Source organism: Bombina bombina, chromosome 4, assembly GCF_027579735.1.
Source record: "Bombina bombina isolate aBomBom1 chromosome 4, aBomBom1.pri, whole genome shotgun sequence".
NCBI lineage: Eukaryota > Metazoa > Chordata > Amphibia > Anura > Bombinatoridae > Bombina > Bombina bombina.
Window position 1 is genome coordinate 615611894 of NC_069502.1, and position 18347 is coordinate 615630240.

General features: G+C 35.3%; 1 long non-coding RNA gene across 1 annotated transcript in view; it reads right to left on the minus strand.

Moving 5' to 3' along the window:
- Window positions 1-15572, minus strand: part of LOC128656620 (uncharacterized) — a 139541-nt gene extending 123969 nt beyond the window's left edge. Inside the window, exon 1 of the long non-coding RNA XR_008402034.1 lies at window positions 15519-15572. This is a non-coding gene — a long non-coding RNA (uncharacterized LOC128656620). The remainder of the gene's footprint in view (window positions 1-15518) is intronic.
- Window positions 15573-18347: the final 2775 nt, after the last annotated feature.

Below are 18347 nucleotides of genomic sequence, written 5' to 3' on the forward strand. Positions count from 1 at the left end.
CAGGAATAAAAATAAAGATTCTTCTAATTTACCATTTTAAAATAAGGTTTTTCCATATATTTAAATACTTGAATTGCTTTTATTTTGTTAAACTTTTTGTTATTTTTTTGTCAGGCTTGTCCCTCCACCAATAGTACTGTTGTCCAAAACATTATACACCACTATAAAAACAAAAATAAAAGTACACTTGCAAAATTGAAGCATCTTTTATCTTGATTTTCTTATGTAAATTCATACTATAGTACATTTAAGTGCTGCTCCACTTAAATGTACTATAGTATGTACTCTTTTCTACGGCTTTATTTCTGACATAAAGGGTCGATTTGCTGTAAGGAGGCAGCAGTTACAGGAGAAATGCAGCAACGTATCACTTTCATAAACAGTTCTGTTCCGGAGGAGTGTTATGAATCGGCACCTCACACTCCAATTCTCTCACCTGATCAATTTGTCAGGGATAACGTTTTGGCCTCACAGTCTGTATATTTACTAAATGAGAGCATATTTCCCCCTCCCTAGGTGACCAGCCACACAATCCCCTGTCTTACTCACTGTCCCTTTCCCGGGTATCAACCACTCGTGGGGACCTGTTAAAGGATTTGCATGTGTTTTACTAATCAGGCTACAGAAGGGGAACTTTTTCACAGCGTTTTTGTTCCTGTGTGAAAAAGTTCCCCTTCAGTACAATAGGCGCATTGCACATGTGCTAAAGCCGATTACGAGGAAGATAGAAAAATTACAGGGATCACAAGAAGATCATGATGTCACTGATGACGAAAAAGGGGGGGAGCCAGACGGACATTTTTAAACTGCAGCAGCGCCAAAAGTAAGTGCTTTAACTTGAAAACGGAATATCTGTAAAAACTGGGATACATTTGTAAAAAACGATCTATGGAAACTTTATAGATATAACTTAAAACTATTTTTGGGTTGACTGTCCCTTTAAATAATAGAAGTAAATTGGAAAGTTGTTTAAAATTGTATGCTCGATCTAAATCATAAATGTCTAATTATGACTTTACTGTCTCTTTAAGAACTATTTCTAACTAAAGCCATTGTGGTTTGGCATATAAATTATTCATAACTACGCAGCAGTCATATGCACCTTCATACAAATGTAAGGCAGTAACTAAATAAGCTACATCTGCACTTATTATGGCAAAGCTACAAGAGCAATTGTAAAGTTGTAGTTAGATAATAATTCATGTTTTTTTTAAAGGTAAAGCAAAACTGCAATGAAACAATTGCATCTCGTATAAATAGTTTTGATGTAAAACTTCTGCAGTTATGAGAGAGTCAGCGCATTGTGCTTGTAATTTAATCCAATGCTATTTTATACCAGTCACAGATACTAATAAACAAATGATGTAAAAGAATAAGATTACCAAAGCTCACCAGCGTTCACCTTTTACCTCAGAGTTTAGGCGGAGAATCTCCCCCAGGTCTACAGTCGGATAATATGATATAAAACTATCTGCATTGCAAGATCTCTAAAAAAGGAAAATTTTGCAATATGGGGTGATTCCTGCATTTCTGCATGTGAAGGAGAGACAAGCCCAGCGCAATAAAGCACTGCATGAAATGAATCAAAACTATAAAATGTAAGTAAGAGCGCTCAGAGAGCTAAAGATATAAGGCAACAGTGATATAAATAACAATTTATTACAAAACAATTAAAGGGACAGTCAACAAAAAAGATAGATAATGCCTTTATTACCCATTCCCCAGTTTTGCACAACCAACACAGTTATATTAATATACGTTTTACCTCTGTGATTAAGGTGTATCTAAGCATCATCTGACTGCCCTCTGATCACATGACTTTTTATTTATTTATCTATTGACTTTCATTTTAGCCAATTAGTGCAGTGTCTACCACAATCCACAGGTGTGATTACAATGTTATCTATATGGCTGACATGAACTAGCTCTCCCCTGTTGTGAAAAGCAAATAAAAAAACATGTGATAAGAGGCGGACTTTAAGGGCTTAGAAATTATCATATGAGCCTTCCGAGGTTTAGCTTTCAACTAATACCAAGAGAACAAAGCAAAATTGGTGATAAAAGTAAATTGGAACGTTGTTTAAAATTACATGCCCTATTTGAAACATGAAAGTTTTTTTTTTTACTTGACTGTCCCTTTAATATAAAAAAATTGGTTATAAAGCATATGCAAGTAGAATCGGACGTCTCCGATAAGAAGTCAGAATAAATAAAATACATATAAAGGAATGCACTAATAAAAAACATTATATAGAACTATTTTGGGAATAATGCCTCCACTGAAGTCCCAATTAGTAGTCCGCACCTACAGGTGCTAGCTGAATATTAAACAGAGTTACTATCCAGAGATCAAAAGACTGATTTGTAGAGAAACTATGTTGCAATGTCTCAATGAGAACCGCAAAACTTTCACAGGGGTTAGATCCTCAGGTAGTATTAATTAGGAACATACAGTATCCCAAAGGGGACAAGGCACAGTACCTTACTTCTGTGCTGGAGCCAGGGGAAGCTTTTCACAAACCTGTCTGGCTTTCTCAGCCTCTGTGTTCCTTTTCTCAGCCGTTAGGTCACATGTATCAATACGTCACGGCACTCCGATCGTTACAGGTGGATAGTTTTTAAAAATCAAAGGCGGTTCACTTCCTCAAAGGTGACAAGATAGATAGGGTATTGAGAAATCCACTCTTTAAAGGGACATAAAACCCAATTTATTTATTTCATGATTTAGATAGAGCATACAATTTTAAACAACTTTCCAATTTACTTCTGTTATCAAATTTTGTTCATTTTCTTGTTATCCTTTGTTGAAAAGCTGGGATGTAAGCTCATGAGTGTGCACCTGTCCACAAAACTATATGGCAGCAGTTTTGCAACAATGTTATACATTACTAGGAGCACTAGATGGAAGCACTATTTCCTGTCATGTGCACGCTACCTACATAGGTATCTCTTCAACAAAGAATAACATGAGAACGAAACAAATTTGATAATAGAAGTAAATTATAATATTTTTAAAAATTGTATTCTCTATCTAAATAATGAAAGACAATTTTTGGGTTTACTGTCCCTTTAAGTGCTAATAGCATGCAGGATGGGTATTAGGAGCTTGTCTTTGGGTATTTGTATACCGGTGAGGGAAACTGCCAAGGATTCCTGAAGTCTGAGAACGCACTACACTGGTCCGTGTTAGTGACTAGATTAGCATGAACTGCACCACATCAACGCGTTTCTCCATGCATGAGGGCTTTTTCAAGCTGACTAATAGCAGTTCAATGTATCCTTACATGCAATCAAAATATTTCCAATTGGATATTTTAAGGTGGTATTGGCAATATCCCAACAGACATATATTAAATCTAAAGGTGGTATTGGCAAATTCCTCAGATAGCAATTAAACAATCTTATAGAACTACAATTATTATTGATTTATCCTACATAGCAGACCTAAAAGATCATCTAAAAGACATGATTATACATAGTTTGATTGTCGTAAGGCTCTCGATAAGCTAGACAATGATACTAAAATTAGTATATGTATAAAGTGCTAAATGTGTATATAGAAAATCATATGCTAGATTTCATTGAAAGTAAACAATAACTGATCTAATAAAATATAAATATACATTAATCTAATAAAAAAGGGTATATATCTAGTTCAGAATTAAGGCCGGTGGGGAATAGGGTATTATATTTATAAATAAGTTCTGCTTCTTTCAGAAGCAGGTATTGGTCTATATTTCCTTCCCTCCAATTTAACTTAACAGTGTGTATGCCCCAATATTTAAGATCACTTGTCCTTCCTCCATTAACATCTTTAAGATGTTTATAAAGTTGTGTATCATCTGCTTCTTTCTCTATACTCAGGAGATGCTCCCTAATTCTATCCCTCAACATTCTTTTTGTTTCACCAAAATAGGTTGTTACATGTACATTGAAGTACATAGATCACTCCCTTGCTTGAGCACCTAATCAGATCTTTAATTATTAGTTCTTCTCCTGTAGAGGGTATAGACAATGATCTTTTTTTGTTACTATGCTGGCATGCTTTACAGGAATAGCAAGGGTAAAAACCAGAGACTTTATTTCCAAATAGGTCTTTATTCACTTTTTCTTTCTTTATTTTATTTTTAAATTCACTTGGTGCTAATACAATTCCCTCCTCATATCTTCTGTCTTTAAACTTGACTATTAATATTTCTATTTGATTTTCAAAATCTGCCATCCTCAAAAAAGAATTTCTAATTCTCAGACACTATCCAACTGAAATATTGTTTTTCTATTGTTTTAGGTGGCAGCTGTCTACTTGGATATAACTGTTTGAATCCACTTTTTTTTTAAATGGGGTTTTGTCTCTATATTGTTATTACATACCATAATTTCTAGATCTAGGAATATTATTGTATCCTGACTATAATTATAAGTGAATTTTAGCCCCCTGATATTAGAGTTCATGTTAGTGAACATATTTATAAGGTCACTTTCAGGGCCTTTCCATATAATCAAAATATCATCAATGTATCTCCCAGAACACAATGTTCGCATAATAGCCACTCTCCTGGAAGAACTGTTCTTCCCAATCACCCATAAATAGGTTAGCGTAGCTAGGTGAAAACCTCATGCCAATAGCAGTCCCTTCGATTAGTAGTTAACATTTATTATTAAATACAAAATAATTATGTTCAAGAATACAATTTATACTTCTGAGTAAGAAATCCCTTTGTTCTGGTGTCTAGATCTTTTTTTTTAGAAATTTCTCCACTGCCTTCAGACCCATTTTGTAATCAATGATTGTGTAAAGCGATGTCACATCGCATGTAACTAAAAATAAGTTGTCTTCCCATTTAATAGTGTCTAAAATGTTTAAGACTTGGGTGTAGTCTCTTAGGTACTAATTTAGTAAAAGATAGGGAATTCGGGATATTTAGGAGTTAAAAACTCCAATTCTTTCTCATTAAGTATTCCTAACTTTTTGCCATGTATTAGAATATTATTAAGTGTTGAGATCTAATCTCTTATAGGGGTTTTCAATATTAGTAGCATAAAACTGAAGGAAGATGAGGAGAGAATCCTAAGTTTAGGACTATCCTTCGCCCCCAGTACCAGACTCAATAAATGTAATACTCACATACATGTGAAGAAATTTGTGAGAAATCTCACACTTAAAGTGAAAGTCAATCCTAGCATTTTACAAACACTAGGATTGACTATTGAGTCAATCCTAGCGTTTGTAAAATGCTAGGATTGACTATTGAAACAAATAAAGGGGACTTTCATTCATGGAGTATAAGATACTTCATGTAGAAAGCTCCTTTATTTTTTTTTTTCAATCGATCGTTCTTAGCTGCTACGGCAACCTGCGGCTAAAAAATCTTTTTGCTAAGAGCTGATTGAAACAAATAAAGGAGCGTTCTACATGAAGTATCTTATACTTCACAAATGAAAGTCCCCTTTATTTGTTTCAATAGTCAATCCTAGCATTTTACAAACGCTAGGATTGACTTTCACTTTAAAAAATTTTTTTTATGAAAAATCCCTTAGAAAGATCAGTGACTAGTGAATGATAATTTTACACATACTAAATTTCATAAAAAGTCAACTTTTAACCCCACATTTGCTAAGGGTAATAATCTAGAAACATTCAAATTGATGGTACTGAAAGGAAAAGTCAACCATCAAAATACAATAAAACGAATATGACTAAACAAGATAGACTTATTCTAGAACAGCTCCAAAAGATCAATAATGTGACTATAAAGCCGGACGATAAGGGAGGTGGGATAGTCGTTATGGACACCACCTACTACGAAAAAGAAGCAATAAGATTACTAAGCGACAGCAGGACCTATAAGAGATTAGATGTCAATCCCACTAATTCATTTGTGGCAACACTTAATAAAATTCTATAGATGGCAAAAAGTTAGGAATACTTAATGAGAAAGAGTTGGAGTTTTTAACTCCTAAATATCCCAAAATCCTTATCTTTTACTTTATGCCCAAGATCCACAAGGATATAAAAAATCCACCATGAAGGCCCATAATTTCAGGCATTGGAGCACTTTCCTCCAATCTGTCACAATACGTAGATACCTTCCTACAGAGATATGTAAAACATTTACATTCGTACCTTAAGAGACTCCACCCAAGTCTTAAACATTTTAGACACTATTAAATGGGAAGACGACTTATTTTTAGTTACATGTGATGTGACATCGCTTTACACAATCATTGATCACAAAATGGATCTGAAGGCAGTGGAGAAATTTCTAAAAAAAAAAATATCTAGGAATAAAACCAGAACAAAGGGATTTCTTACTCAGAAGTATAAATTTTATTCTTGAACATAATTATTTTGTATTTAATAATACATTTTATCTACAAATTGAAGGGACTGCTATGGGCACGAGGTTTGCACCTAGCTACGCTAACCTATTTATGGGTGATTGGGTAGAACAGTTCTTCCAGGAGAGTGGCTATGGTGCAAACTTTGTGCTCTATAGGAGATACATTGATGATATTTTGATTATATTGAAAGGCCCTGAAAGTGACCTTATAAATATGTTCACTAACATGAACTCTAATAACAGGGGGCTAAAATTCACTTATAATTATAGTCAGGATACAATAATTTTCCTAGATCTAGAAGTCATGGTATGTAATAACAATATAGAGACAAAAACCCATTTTAAAAAAGTAGATTCAAACAGTTATATCCAAGTAGACAGCTGCCATCTAAAACAGTGGAAGAACAATATTCCAGTTGGACAGTGTCTGAGAATTAGAAAAAATTGAGTACAGAAATGATTATGGAATAATCAAGAAAATTATTAAAAAGCACTGGCACATCTTAAAAGCAGACCCTATAATAGGTGATAATCTAATATCAGCACCAAAATTGATATTTAGAAATACAAAGAACCTCAGTTCCTTATTAGCACCAAGTGAATTTAAAAATAAAATAAAGAAAGAAAAAGTGAATAAAGACCTATTTGGAAATAAAGTCTCTGTTTTTTACTGACTATACCCTCTACAGGAGAAGAACTAATAATTAAAGATCTGATTAGGTGCTCAAGCAAGGGAGTGATCTATGTACTTCAAAGTACATGTAACGTAATCTATTTTGGTGAAACAAAAAGAATGTTGAGGGATAGAATTAGGGAGCATCTCCTGAGTATAGAGAAAGAAGCAGACTATATACAACTTTATAAACATTTTAAAGATGTTCATGGAGGAAGGACAAGTGATCTTATATATTGGGGCATACACACTGTTACGTTAAATTGGAGGGAAGGAAATATAGACCAATACCTGCTTCTGAAAGAAGCAGAACTTATTTATAAATATAATACCCTATTCCCCACAGGCCTTAATTCTGAACTAGATATATCCCCTTTTTTATTAGATGAATGTATATTTAAATTATATTAGATCAGTCATTGTTTACTTTCTATGAAATCTAGCATATGATTCTCTATATACACATTTAGCACTTTATACATATACAAATTTTAGTATAATTGTCTAGCTTATCGAGAGACTTACGACAATTAAACTATGTATAATCATGTATTTTAGGTTGTCTTTTAGGTCTGCTAAGTAGGATAAATCAATAATGATTGTTAGTTCTATAAGATTGTCTAATTGCTGTCTGAGGAATTTGCCAATACCACCTTTAGATTTAATATATGTCTGTTGGGATATTGCCAATACCACCTTAAAATACCATTAAAGGAACAGTCAAGTCCAAAAAAAACATTAATTTTTCAAATAGGGCATGTAATTTTAAACAACTTTCCAATTTACTTTTATTAACAACTTTGCTTTGTTCTTTTGGTATTCTAGTTGAAAACAAACCTAGGAAGGCACATATGATAATTTCTAAGCCCTTGAAGGCCGCCTCTATTTTATTTACTTTTCACAGCAGGGGAGAGCTAACTCATGTAGGCCATATAGATAGCATTGTGATCACTCTCGTGGCTAGTGGCAGACACTGCACTAATTGGCTAAAATGCTAAAAAGTCAATAGATAATAACTAATAGTCATGTGATTAGGGGAGGTCAGAAGATGCTTAGATACAAGTTAGTCACAGAAGTAAAAAGTGTATTAATATAACAGTGTTGGTTTTGCAAAACTGGGGAATGGGTGATTATCTATCTTTTTAAACAACAAAAATTCTGGTGTTGACTGTCCCTTTAACTTCTATAGCCAATTGGAAACATTTGGATCGCATATAAGGAAGGATACATTGAACTGCTATTAGTCATCTTGAAAAAGCCCTCATGCAGGGAGAAACACTTTGATGTGGTGCAGTTCATGCTAATCTAGTCACTAACAGGGACCAGTGTAGTGCGCTTTCAAACTTCAAGAATCCTTGGCAATTTCACTTGCCGGTATACAAATACCTAAAGACAAGCTCCTAATACCCACTTAAAGAGCGGATGCCACAATACCCTAGCTTGTCACCTTTGAGGAAGTAAACCGGCTTGGATTTTGAAAAAATATCCACCTGTAATGATCGGAGTGCCGTGACGTATTGATACATGTGACCTAAAGGCTGAGAAAAGGAACACAGAGGCTGAGAAAGCCAGACAGGTTTGTGAAACACTTCCCCTAGCTCCAGCTCAGAAGTAAGGTACTGTGCCTTGTCCCCTTTGGGATACTGTATGTTCCTAATTAATACTACCTGAGGATCTAACCGCTGTGAAAGTTTTGCGGTTCTCATTGAGACATTGCAACATAGTTGCTCTACAAATCAGTCTTTTGACCTCTGGATACTAACTCTGTTTAATATTCAGCTAGCACCTGTAGGTGCGGACTACTATTTTGGATTTCAGTGGAGGCATTATTCCCAAACTAGTTCTATATAATGTTTTTTATTAGCGCTTTCCTTTATATGAATTTTATTTATTCTGACTTTTTATCGGAGATGTCCAATTCTACTTGCATATGATTTATAACCAATTTTCTATATTAATTGTTTTGTAATAGATTGCTATTTATATCAGCAAGGTCACTATTGCCCGTTGTAGCTTGAGGTAGAGCTTTAGTTGGAAGAGGCTACTTTAGGTAGAATATAAGCTGTAACCATTTAAGAGTTTACATTGAACAAAGTGTCATGAACAATTTTTGTATGTAGTGGGAGCTAGCTGAGCTCGGCTGCAATACAAATGTATAAATTCTGCAATGATATATATACAGATTAAATAGGGCATATTGTCTACCCAGGTTTATTGCACATAGTGGAACCATGTGTACACATATAGATCCCCATTAGGCATTGGTTAGGATACAGTTTATGTGTATATTTAGGTTAATTGTTTATAATGAAGAGTGATTGAATAGAAATTTAGACTTATAGCAAGTTAATGTATGCAGGTTTATACTAGTGGACACATAGTCTGTATTTTCCCCCAGGGTATGGTTAATCCTTTACTAGCCATAAGATTAAATTAGAAAGATATACATGTATAGGTTGAATATATATATGCATGTCAGTTCACACAATTGGATCGCAGGCAGCAATATCTATGGCTAGGCTTATTCACATACATACACTTAATTTCTCTTTGCCCAATCTGTTGTATTATAAAGAGAGAAAAAATAGGAAACACTTTCAATTATATAATATTAATACAGTGGTTTGTAACTACTAATCTTCCCTCATCTCTATTTTAGAAAGGCACAATACGTGTTACTACACTGGTGTGGTATTGGAGGTCACATGGTTTGTTTTTAACCTATTAGCACTTGTTAAAGAGTATTTAAGAGGTGTGTGGACAGGTACCCACTAGCTACGACTACGGCATACAGCCGAAACACATCAGCCGAGGGGTACGTGACTATCCACACCAGATGTCTTTCAGATCCGGTCTCTGTTATACCGGGTCTTTTTCCATGTTTGAAGTTTTACAAAGAAGGAAATAAAAGTTTGTGTTTTATTCAATGGTCCGGTGCTCTTGCATTTTTTCTTTTGCTATTTATATCACTCTGTTGCCTTATATCTTTAGATCTCTGAGCGCTCCTACTTACATTTTATAGTTTTAATCTATTTCATATGCTAATGAGGGGGTTTTAGGAGTCTGATATAGTAGCTTTTTAGACTGCATGAAATGAGGTTTTTATTACGTTTACACTTTGTATCATTTTAGAAAATCTCATTTGAGTGGAGAGATTTATAGGAGGCTTTATAGGAGGCATCGTTCATCTCTCTGGGACTTCCAGTTGGCGCCAGTGTTCTTATAAAATTCAGGGCCTGATGATAAAAGGAGCGTCAGAGCAACAAGAAATTGCCTTTTTTGGTTTTAACAGTCTCGCAATCTGTGGGTCCGATGATAATTTTTTTTAAAAAGTGGTGTGTGCCACAGTCTGTAACGATTTTCTGCTAGAGCCGGTGGCAGGTGTGGGCGGGAGTCGGGTGGCAGGTGGGCGGCGGGAGGAAGTGAGAGGGGCCCTACGCTATGGAAAAGTTAAAATAAAGGGACAGGAAGGGATGGGCAGCTACACTACAGAAAAGGGGATCTGGGGTTGTGGGGGCCCCCTAACTAAAGATCGCAGGTGGGGGGAGGTGGGGCTTACACTACTCTACAGAAAACATATTTTCATTTTATAGGTACTGGCAGACAGTTGGAAAGTTATTTAAAATTATATGTTCTATCTGAATCCTAAAAGAAAAAAAAATGGGTTTCATGTGTCTTTAAATATCAGGCTATCCGGATATCCTACTTCTCACCCACAAGAAATAGTAGACACATTTGCCCAGTTCTACAGTGATTTATATGATGGCTGGAAGGTTCAACACAATAACTACACTCAAAACCTACTCAAATTGACACCCTTGATGAAAGATGATTGGGAAACATTAAATGCCAAAATCACACAGGCTGAAGTAGTGTCAGCTATTAAAGACCTCAAACCAGGGAAAGCCCCGGGCCCAGATGGCTTCTCGGGTGAATACTTTAGCATTTTTGGTCAACCCTAGTCCCTCATTTAGTTAAATTTGCTAACCATAACATGGAAGGGCAGATCCTACAGATCTACTCCAGGCCAAAATAGTAGTAATACCAAAACCGGGGGAAAAACCCTAAATATTGTGCCAGTTATAGGTCCGTTTCCCTCATAAACCAAGATATTAAAATAGTAACTAAGATATTAGCCAATTGCCTCAAACATATTTTGCCCTGCATCATACACCCAGACTAAGTGGGATTTATCAAAAATAGGTAAGCCAGAGATAATGTACGACATATCATTTCTGTGCTTGATTATCTTAACCACCACAACATTCCTTCTCTGGTCCTTTCTTTGGATGCAGAGAAGGCATTTGATAGGGTTGATTGGATATATATGAACACGGATTTAGTGAAGCTGGGCTTTGAAGGTTCTTTCAAGGACTATACTCCACACCTACAGTACATGTTAGAACAATATGCTACCAATCCAAAACCCTTAATATTCTGAATGGCACAAGGCAGGGCTGCCAACTCTCCCCCCTTCTTTTTGCAATATGCATTGAACAACTAGCGGCATGTATAAGAAACTCCCCTGATGTTATTGGGTTGCAAATAAGGAATATTCATCACAAAATCACTCTTTTCGCTGATAATGTACTACTGATGTTATCTAAACCACTTATATCCCTTCCCAATCTATATACTATTATACAGCAATTTTCCCATATATCGGGTTATAAAATACATTTAGATAAATGTGAAGCCCTCCCGATAGCCTTACCTAACCACACTACCAAACTTATAGAAGCAAACTTTGACTTTAAATGGGTTAAAGATTAAATCAAATATTTAGGGATTAAATTAACTACACACTCCAGAAAATTATACAAAGCGAACTATATTCCACTGCACAAGTCAATTAGGTCAGATTTAAATATATGGAATACAAAGCCCTCAACTGCACTGCTCCCCCCTACATCTCAGACCTTGTCTCCAGATACTCTCCCTCCCGACCCCTTCACTCTGCCCACAATCTCCTCCTCTCCTCCTCTCTTGTTACCTCCTCACATTCCAGTTTACAAGACTTCTCCAGACTGGCTCCCATCTTGTGGAACTCTCTGCCTTGCTCCACAATACTCTCCCCTAGTTTTGAAAGCTTCAAGCGCCCCCTAAAGACTGTACTATTCAAGGATGCATACAACCTACACTAAACTTTCCTCACTCCACTGCTATCCCCTTAAACCCCTTAGCATGTAAGCCTATGAGCCCAGCTGTTTGTGGATCACCCGCATAAGAACCGATTACAACAGTGCAACTCTTGGCAGGGACCTCTACCCATTTGTCCCCCTATAAATGTTACCTTGTATACCGCCTATGTTTATAGCGCTGCAGAATCTGTTGGCGCTCTACAAATACCTGATAATAATAATAATATAACTTTTCATGGTATGCCAGATTATCATATATTAAAATGAATATACTCCTGAGAATTCTTTATCTTTTTAGGACCCTACCAATTAAAATTGATAAATCAGACTTACAATCTATCCAGTCAGATGTACATACATTTCTAAGAGATGCTAAACATGCGAGAATACCCTATCAACACAACATAGACAACTTGGAGGAGTTGGAGTCCCAAGTTTATTAGACTATTACCAAGCAGCCAGGTTAGCCCAGAGCGCCTCACTTGGCAGGACCCAAGAAGATGGGGGTACAATTCACCAGAAGATATTATATGGGATATAGAAAGTCATAAATCTGATGACACCTATCAAAACCCGATCACTATAATGATGGTAAAAACTATAAAAGTAGCATATAAGGATGGAAACCTGCTGCCCACTTACTCTTTAATAATGCCCTCAAATACATACTATCAGGAGACTCTAGAATTCTAGTAGACAAATGGGCAAATAAAGGTCTCTATAGATAAGCATATTTTAAAGACAATAAGGCAATTTTGACCTCCAACAAAAATTGGATACCCTCTGTTTACAATGGTTTTTGTATCTGCAAATAGCCTCAGCTATTCATACATATATAAACACCTCACATACACCAAAACCCAGTACAATTTTAGAGAGACTAAGTGGCGCCCACCAAAGGCCAAATAGGCAATCTCTCAATTATACCTTTCTATACAATCGAAGAAAAATATATCTAAACCCCCCAATATCCTCCAATGGGAGGAAGACATAGCAAAAGAAATGGAAATAGATAAATGAGATAAAATATTCTTCAATTCTAGTAAGGGTCTACTTAGCACAGTTGAGAGAACTGTATCAAAACAGCATTCAGGTGGTACCTGACTCCACTAAAAACAGCGTGCATGGCCCGAGGAGGCTCCAAAAACTGTTATAGAGGATGTTCAAATACGGGTACATATTTTCACTTGTGGTGGGAGCGTCCCAGGGTACAAAGAGTATGTCATGATTTATCTAATTTTTTGACCACCATTTTAGGTGAGCAATTGACCCTGACTCCTGCTTAAGCATTATTAAATGACAGGAACCCCAGGTTCAACACACATATAAATACATTCATTAGAATTCTATGCACTGTTACTCGTATAAACATAGCTAAGTACTGAAAGATAGGAGTACCAGATTGGCCTGAGGTGTTAGGTAAGATTAAGACTATGGGGCCGATTTACCATTGCCCGTATATGCTCCAATGCATCTGTTTCCGAAACAGGAGTTAAGAAGCAGCGATCTTAAGACCGCTGCTCCTTAACTCATACGCCTCCTCTGAGGCTGCGGTCTGCAATCCGCCCGATCATGTACGATCGGGTTGATTGACACCCCCTGCTAGCGGAAGAAAAACACACTTCTCCTTGATGTCTGGACTAGATAAACATAATGTATAATATTCATGGTCAGATCTAGAAGAGGACCGTATGGTAATGGGACATTAAGACTCAACATGTGTATGTAAGTGATCGACTCCCATTAGCAAGGCTGCTATCCATTCAAATGTCTTGGAACGTTACCTCATCTTGTCCTGTTCTTTTGTGGGGTTTTTTTGTTAACTACTAAAACTTATGTACTTATGAGAAAACAAATGGATGTTATGGAATCTGACCCTGGTATAGATACTGTAATTGCTTCATTTTCATTATGTAATATGGCAAGTGTTAAATAAAACTAAACTAAATATCAGGATTTCTTATTTGTAACATCTGAAAACAAAATTAGTGCTTCTAACCAAAATAACATATGGACCAAAGTCAGGTACAGAGTATGTAACATTAGCAGGTACAACAGCAGCCATTAGCTGTGTAAAACAGAGATATTATGACTGCAAAGATGTAGACAAGACAAAAATAAACATACAACAATACAGAAGAATGAAAAGAACATTATACACACAATACTTAACATCAATCTATAAATAAATAATTATTTTTATAAATGCATTGCATGTCATCACTATTATGCAAATGGACATTAAACTCTCTTTAACATCTAAACACAGGTCAAGCCAAACAGCTACACTATACTTTTACAAGCTTAGAATAAAAATGACATGTGAGCCCAATAGATTTTACAATAGGCATACACAGCACATCTTATACTTAAACATAAAGAAAGACCATGCACACAGGACAACAACATACATTCTCCATGTTACTATGGGGCCTATACACAGAATGTTAGAACAAAAATGTTGTACAAATAAACAAACAACAATAGGGAATTAGCAATAAGTTAAGAAAAGAAACAAAAGGTGAAATCCTTTTAAATTGATGAATAATACATATTGTAATGATTTCTATTAAGTATCACCAACTGCTTAGTGCCTTTTTATTACAACAGTGAAACAGACTGTTTTATATCCCTTTAAACAACATGTTATTAAGTATCACCACAGCTTAGTGCCCTTTATTACAACAATAAAACAGACTGATTTTTATCCCTTTAATTAACATTAAAAAAATATCAGACTTATACATTCTAAAGGGCAAAGTCAACTCAAAATTTTTTATTGTTTAAAAAGATAGATAATCCCTTTACTACCCATCCCCCAGCTTTGCACAGAAAACATGGTTATATTAATACAATTTTTACCTTGTATCTAATCCTCTTTTGACAGCCCCCTAATCGCATTACTTTTTATTTATTATCTATTGACTTGCATTTAAGTCAATTAGTGCTGTGCCATGGGCGTGAGCACAATATTATCTATATGGCTCACTTGAACTAGCACTCCCCTGTTGTGAAAAGCTAATAAAAAGCATGTGATAAGAGGCTGTCTGTAGTGGCTTAGAAACAGGCAGAGATTTAAAGGTTTAAATGTCATAAAGTATATTAATATAACAATGTTGATTGTGCAAAGCTGGGGAATGGGTAGTAAAGGAGTTATCTATCTTTTTTAACAATAACAATTTTTGTGTTGACTGTCCCTTTAACTCTGTTCCGTGTCTGTCAGATTCCAAAATCTCAGAGGCGGACAGGTCATCCAGACTACAGTCACCCAGATATTGTAAGTCTCTACAGAGAGAAAAACCAAACCAATGCCTCAAGGTATGAAAACTATTAGATATACACATGTCAACATATTATACTTACCTGTTCTTTATCCACGTGTGTTTTAGATCAGCATTCTACAGGAAGGGACACCTCTCCCAAACCAAAGCCCCAAAAGATGTAAGTAGCTATAATAAAAACAACAGATTTAAGGACTACTGATGGTATATGAGAAGATTATGAGGAGTACATACCTGTATGTCAACGCTTGATACATTAAAATGTAAAAATAGCAACTTATTGCTTCATATTGGTTTATATATTGGCTGGGTCATTAAAATCAGCAGGGTGTTACGCACATTAAGGCCCAGATAACAAGTGGAGCGCTATTAATAGCTCAGGATGCGCTATCCATATTGCCACCCTGTGCTAAGAATAGTGCACAATAATATTACAAGTCATTGGTAAAAAAAAATAAGAATTAGCAGAGAATGTTAGTTCTATACTTTTAATAGATAGAGCAGTCACACTAAACATCGCTAAAATTACAAGTGACAAGTTATGGGTTGCGCTCAAACATCACAGATAACTGTTAAAAAAGTTAGCATGCTTGGACACCTGAATTAAACTGTTACGCCTTCAATAAAAGTATATAAAAACACATATTAAAATAAAGTATTTCACTCATATTTATACACATTAAAAGTAAAATATGTTTTTTTATTAAAATAAATGTTTAACCCCTTCACTACAGGAAATTGTAGAGAAAAACTTTCCCAAAATAATGGCAATTTTTAAAACATTTTTGTGACTCAAATTAAACAGAAATAGAGCCTTGTTTTTTTTTATTTTATCTTTCAAAACTATATATATATTTATTAATTTATTAGTAGAAAACCCAAGGTATTGATATATGTTCATTGCGGTATATTTCATGCCACCAAAAGACAAAACTGCAATCAAATGTGATCCTATAAAAAAATCATTAGCTTTTTCACAAACTTTGGTTTCCTCACTGAAATTATTGACATACTACTTGTGCAGTCATAACACAAATGGTTGTATAAGCTTCTTTTGGTTCCCTCTTGTTTAGAAATAGCAGGCATGCATGGCTTAGCCATTGTTTTCTGGTAATTAGAAGGCCACTAATTGCAGCTGTGCAGCACACTTCTGAAATCCCCAGAGGTGAATAGGTTAATTAGTTAGCTGGCAAGGGTAATATTGTAGTGTATTACCCTCCCACCTCCCTGATCCCTCCCAAAAAGATTTCTACCCTCCTCGCCTCCACCCCCCACACTGCTTACCAACATCTTAGGTACTGACAGAGACAGTCTGCCAGTATATCATTTGATGGCTTTTTTAAATTAATTACTTTTGTTTCTTTTTTTATTTTCTGCGGTGTATGGATCCCTCCCAACTCCCTGGTCCCTCCCAAACCGCTTTCTAACCCTCCCTTTGTTCACCGTCATCTTAGGTACTGGCAGCTGTGTTGTTTTATGTGTGTATATAGGTGTGTGTGTTTGTTTATTTGTGTATGTAGGGTGTGTGAGTTGTTTCGTGTGTGTATGTAGGGTGTGTGCTGTTTCATGTGTGCATTAAATTTGTTTCGTTCCTATGATATTCTGTGTTGAAGAGATACCTAGGTGGGCATCTGGATCACTACATGGCAGGAAATAGTGCCACATTATAATGTAAGATAAATTGTTATAAGATCAAATAAAAGAAAGAAAAGAAAGAAATATAATGGTAAAAAAAATCACTTTTAATCGAAAAACAGTTCCAATAGCTGTAAGTGTGTATTAAGCATTTTTCAAATACTTGGGTATCATCCTAATTACCATTGTTCTGACAGACAAAAACTGTTACACTTTTAAATTAACCTTTAAAATCCATTGATGTTAAGTACAAACTGATTTTAATTAAAATAAACTATATTTCCAAAATAGGGAGCTGTACTTAGAGACACTTGACTGCTGGGAATATGCACTGCATACTTAAATAGCAAAAAAAAAATAATCACAATTCAGCCAATGTGTTTGTAAATAATTCATGCTTTAGAAATGAAAAACGTGAAACATTCATTGTGCTATTTTTTTTTTATTATTATTATTTATATAGAAAATTGTTACAAAAAAAGAAATACAGAAAAAAAATAATTCATTAAGTAGGAGAATATTTCCATTTGAAAACATATCATCTATTTTCTGCCCCAGCACCAATGCATCCATCCGTTTCATATCAAAACTGTATAAGGTATAAACAATGTGTGCTAGAAATGTGTCCTCAAAAGGAGATTGCTCCAAATACAGAAAAAAGATATGCAGCTTTTGTGAGTCTGAGAGGGTTAAACTCCATTCTTTAAGGATACTGAGTTCTGAACTGTTACTGAGTGACTGAATTTTTGCAATATGTGCGTAATTGTATCTTTCAAATAACGAGAAGCTCTTATAGGCTAAAAGCTTTCCACAGATTTATCATTAACATCTAAATGCTAATGGTTCTAAATAATTCAGCATGGCACTTAGCCTGTGTCCTTGCAGTCTCTGACCTTTATTACTGTTCATCCCTGCAGAACACTACACTGTTTACATGGTATCATTGCAGACAATAACTTTGTGTATCAATTTCTATTTTTTTTATATATATATTGCAATTATTTGTATTTTTTTTTTTTTACTACTGCACTGTGTACATTAAAGCAGGCTGTTTGCCAGAATGAGACCATGTGTTGTTAAGTTCCCCTTTAATAATCCTAAGGCAGAGAAGTCTCCAATCAGAGCCCTGACTGTCTCTGATACCTGATGCCAGCTTTTCTGGTAATGTAGGCCACCGTAGCAAATCCAGAGAGATTGAGTTGGGCTGATAGTGTAGCCCAGCCACGCTTTTTTTTCCACTGTTGTTAATAACACAAGAGAACTTATACCAATGATC